The following is a 5608-nucleotide window of genomic DNA, read 5'->3' as shown; positions in this document are numbered from 1 at the left end:
TATCAAAAAAAGGAATCTGTACAAAACTCAACACAAAGTGAAAGGATTTGAAATAGCACTTGTTGAATTTGGGTCCTGCAGGAACTATTTAGTAGATGCAGAGCAACTATTCCAATCACATTATTAGACGCCTCCTCTTTGTCTTTCTTCCTCTCTGTCATTATTCAGTTTCATGAGGTTCAGCTGCTTTGACCTTTTTTTGTGAGCTTGTCGCGATCAATAAAAAAACGTAAGGAGCAGAAAAGTGCAACACAACCCACTGTCAGTCAGAAGAATTCCATTTCCCTGTCTCCCATATCGTGTCCATCATCTCTAGTGGCAAGAAGACGCAGGTTCGGCTGTGGGGACCATGAATACCTCAGAATGACGTTTAAGATCTCAACCTGCACATCATCTCTTCAAGTCTCTGCAACCCTGACCCATCTGACTGTATACTTTTCATAAACATAATTTATTCCACTATCTCTTCCCTGCTCTGCCTTAAATTCTCTTCACTGTTCCAACAGAGGCTGCAGCGGACACAAAGATGCTGCAGGCAAACGTTCAGCTTCAATTTCCCCCATCGAGGCCTAAACGGGTGATTGTTAGATACAAGGATTGAGCAGTGGGAGCAGATACAGTGAGCCGGGACCTGATGCTCCCTTTATCACTATCACACACACACACACAGACACACACAAGCAATCGCTGCCCCTCGAGACCCACACAGGGCTCGCAGGGCCTGTGTGTAGCGCTGCAGCCATGTGTCGGCTCCAGCTGCCTTCAGGCTCACTGGGAGTTTTTGGGGGAAGCGCCCGGATGCCAAGAACCTCAGCACCTACTGTACTGTACAACCCAGCTACAGTTTCCATGGCATCTGTTTTGTTGCACTGCCAGCGGTGATAAATGTGAATGTTTCCCACAGAGAGCGATCCCGAGGGCGGGGCCATTAGCTTAACGAGCACTGCTCCAATGACACTGCACACACAGAGACGCACAGAGGAACACACACATTCACAAATGGTTAAAAATACACTTCACTGCCTCTTTATTCCTGGCTGCACGATAAACAGTCAACTTGAGCTTGTGTGTGTGTCTGCATGTGTGAGTTCATGTGTGTGTGTCTGCATGTGTGAGTTCATGCGTGTGTGTGCTGCAAGGAGGACAGGAATAAAGCGAGAGATTACTGTAGATGCAGCGTAAGGCTTCGGTAATCTACTCAACTGATGTTTCATTAAACTAACAAGCCCGGGGAGTTCAGATCACTGTCAGCTCTGAAAAGTTCCCACTTTGATCAACCAAATAAAGCGCGAGCCTGTTTGAATCCACTCATACTGCTGCCCCCGAGTCAGGCAGCCAGGGAGGTAATCCAATCGCTCCGTTTGTTTACTTATTACAGACTTTTATAACCCGGCACCGAGTGAAATAATCCTACGGGTAATTCAATTGTGGATTTTGTTTACCTATTAAAAGCTTATTCACTAAAAAATCGCCGGGCGAGCTTCCCATGGGTGGGCGAGCAATTAACCTGTCAGATATTCATGAGACGGCCTGGAGTCAAGTAAACTCCACTGTAATAACTTCCACAGCTTTGTATGTCTGAGGGATCATTGAGAGAATATTTACTCACTGTGTGATAATTGGACGCTTTATTATCAGTCCAGCAGCAATCTTCCTCTGTGATTTAATTAGTTTTATTAACCTGTACCTGGATACTGACTAGAGCCATTTGTGGGAATGAGAATGAAGACGTTTCTTTGCCTGGGGTTTGCTAATGAATATGGTTGAAATGTGAGGAGGATGTGGGCCCTGCCTGTAATGTGTGCACAGCAGCAACACGGAGAAGTGTGGTTTAATCAAAATCATTTTCAATTCCAATTATCAGCATGTCACATATCAGGGATGGATTGTGTTGTGCGGTGTTTCTAGGCAGCTCAGTAGGTGGAATTAAAAACACATAGTTCCTCAGTCATAAGTCAAAACACCTGCTGTGAGAAGAGCCTGTTCAGAACACGGATCACATTCAGTGCAAATCAACCACAACGTTCTGTGTCATTAACTTTACTCACTGTCTGACCTTTTATTGGACTGTCTGGATTCAGACTATAAAAGTGACATTATGCATAGAGTCCAAAAACAGGTACCTGCCACAGCATCAGTTAATGATGACACACAATGACACTGATAAGAAGGTGTAGAACATGTACTGCCTCCAGTGCACACGTGTTATATTGAACATGTAGTAGTGAATGAGTAAACGAGGGAGGGTGTCAGACAGCAACTATCTCACCAACTCCAAGATGTTTTGTTCTGAACACCTGAAAAAGATCTGAAAATGTGTTTTTCCTAATGATAATTAAACTATTATTGTAGTTCTGTATTGGCATCAATAGCAAGTGTAGCTGTGAAACTTTAACTTGAATCTATTATGGACATTTTGCTCCGGTCTCTGGTAATATTCGTCCTTTTTTTTGCTTTTTCAGCTCATGTGACACCTTTTAGTTCAAATAGATCATCTATAAATCCACAAAAGCCTTTGTGAATTGTTTCCTGAACAAATCAATTATAATGGAGGCCAACAGTTGTCTGAAACTAATATTTCTCCTGTTCCTGAACGTTGTGAAACAATGAGTTTCTTTTGTTTAATACACAAAAACTCCTTTAACATATTGTGGATTAGAATTATGCTCCGAAGGCGAGCGCTGGAATTCAAAGAACCTGGAGGCTAATTAAACTGTCTCATATTTAGAAACCCTTTATCTTGTGAAAAGTGCCTGCCACCGTGGCTGATTAAGCAGAGGGATTTAAGTGTGTTATTAATCAGGGACACACAACAACAAGAAAACATCCATCACTGCTGGAAAACAGGGAAACTGAACACAGCTCTCATTAATGTAACAGTGATGTGACTGCTTTAAGAGTAGAACATTAAGGAACTACATGTATTTACTGTCTGGCTCAGAGTATTGTATACATCTGTACTACATAGATGTACCTCATTAGTTTTGACTTACAACTGAACGTGTCATACTAGAAAACACAGAGAATGATATTGTTATTCAGCCGAGTCTCTGGAACTTGTCCTGGGTCAGTTTTGGCAGCGATGACATGGATACAAATTTCTGCGCTCCAAGCAAATCAAGCAACACTGATCCCAACTTGATCCCTGGAATTAATCCCAGAATTACAGGCTGAAGTGGCATCTGTTGGCCGCACGCTGAAGGCAAGATTTTCCATTAAAAACTCGACATTCAAAACACCTGGTTTCCAGCGCTGGGAGGAAAATGTTGTTCGGTTTGCTGCTCCCTCTGTGCAGCCTCGTGTCTGAGAACAACATAACCACTCACGTTGAAAAGTGCTCGAGCAACTGAGGCATCAAGTGCAGAAAACCCCTTCCTGGGTTTAATTGCAGCTCAAAGGTGTGTGAACACGTTGACTAACAAACCATCACCAGCTAAGTGAGACTGGAGCTTTAAGACCGAATTCTCATTGATCTGCACTTTGTCAAATTAAATCTAACACAGCAAACTAAGCAGGTCAACCACCACTTGAACTGGAAAGTCTCCAATTATCTCAATCAACCCTGCAGCGACATATAAATGATCAATGATAGAAAAACATTTCAACAAAACTGATGCATTTCTTAATTTTGACAGTTTACACTTAAAATGTTGATTGATGTCGAAGCCGCCTCGTTAAAAACATGCGGCGGCTGCTTCTCAGCTTCCTATCCGAGGCCTCTCCCTCACATCCATCCAGCTCATAACCATCATCTGAACGGAGTGACAGAGCACACCAGATGGCGAATGTCTCAGAGAGACGCCGCTCAGTTATCACAGAGCCTTTAGGTGCAGTCGCTCTCACGCTGCATTCCCTAAACTGTACGTCAGGATCCGAAAGAGACGAGCGGCTCCGATTGTTCCTGGAAACGAGTCTCGCTGGAAACAACCCCCGCCTCCGCCCCGTGACAGTATCGCACTCCAGTAAATCTCTTCCCTCCAGTGTTTACTAAGGTTTACTTTATAGTCGATGTGCACAGGTGGCTTCCAGGTCCATTAAAAAGCCATTTGAACGCTTGCAAGGGGTGAAGGGAAGCAGCGTCACCTGTTGTTTCACTTTTAAACACTGCCGCCTCAGAAATGCTTTATAGATACTTAGGTATAATCAAAATCTGATGTCAACCGGCAATTCAAACAACACCTGTGGCCGATAAACATTTGAAAAACTATATTTTACAGATATGATCCAGGTCGTGACTCCAGAGCCTGAGACACTGAAACGTTTCCTCTCGGGGAAGCAACTCACCCCCGAAGCAATCAAGTGTTTTCAGACACAGAACAGGTCTCAGTTATGGACAAACACTGTGCTCGAGTTAAAAAACGCTTTGGCTTCACTTTTGAGAAGCAGTCGTGTCGTCCATCTGGAGTCGGAGACAAGTCGCTGACTGCAACACAATCAAACCCTGAGCAACACGACTCCCTGTCTCTCTGCTCTGTCTTGTGTAAGCTGGAGAGGGGTCCCTGTCTGACTGGGTGGGTGTGGATGGTGCAGCGGAGGTTCGAGAATATAATCTATTTGCTAATTATAAACCAAGGCTAAAGCACGACCAAGCCGCTGCCTCACTGAGCTCAGGGCTATACCCAGAGGCTGGGGAGGAATTAACATAGACTGCACACACACACACACACACACACATGTAGAGCCACACATGCACAGAGCCTCGGAGTGATTAGACCCGCCCTGGATGAGAACAGCAATTAACTGCAATCACAGCCCTGTCCCTCTCCTCCCCAGCACTCCCACCTTCTCTCCCTGTGTCTCTCATCCCTCGCTCTTTCATCTGCATGTCAGCCCGCTCTCTTCTTTTTTGTCTTCATCATTCTTAAACGGATCCCTAGACGGTTTAGATTCTACCTTGTTTCTTTGTTCGAGTGCGAGGATGATTTTTTTTTTTTTCCGTTTGTGTATAAACACCGTGTGTGGCCCTTTAAGTGTGTATCAGGGGTACACAGATCTGTGTACCGATCAGATATCACATCTTTAAGGTATATTAGTTAAACCCAGATAAGACTGTAAACTCGCTGTACTGCCACAGGCATGTTTTTAGAGTTAAATTTTTTTAAATCCAGATCCAGGATTTCAAATTGAAATGGCTGCAAAACCTGTGATGCTGCTGTGAACAGACCTGTGGGCGTAAACTTTTTAAGGAAGACTGAAACACAGCTCCTCTCTATTAATTCAAAAACCTTTCTTCATTTCCTTTACGAGCATTTCCCTCTTCCATGTCCCCCGGGACGTTATCAGGGCTCTGGTCCTCGGACGCCTCGTACAGGGAGCGTGTAATGCTGATGATGGGACCTGACGCTTAATCTACTGTAACATTCAGCCAGTTGCTCCGGTTGCGTCAGCTAAAGGCAGAGACTGTAAATAGAAATTAGAGAATGACAGGGAAAAGATACAGCTGGGACGGGGAGGGCTGGATCCTTCAGTGGGTGTTGAAATTGGAGGCACAGTTGCAGCACTGATCCACCGAGACACCCTGCAGCCCCTAAATGAAACTCAGCCACATTAAGTCCATGCTTGAGGGAGGCGCTGGTGATCCCCGGAGAAACAGCAGCAACAAACAGCG

The sequence above is a fragment of the Pleuronectes platessa genome, chromosome 24 (assembly GCF_947347685.1).
Source record: "Pleuronectes platessa chromosome 24, fPlePla1.1, whole genome shotgun sequence".
NCBI classification, from domain to species: domain Eukaryota; kingdom Metazoa; phylum Chordata; class Actinopteri; order Pleuronectiformes; family Pleuronectidae; genus Pleuronectes; species Pleuronectes platessa.
The sequence above is the reverse complement of the archived record's forward strand: the minus strand, read 5'-3'. Positions refer to the sequence as shown.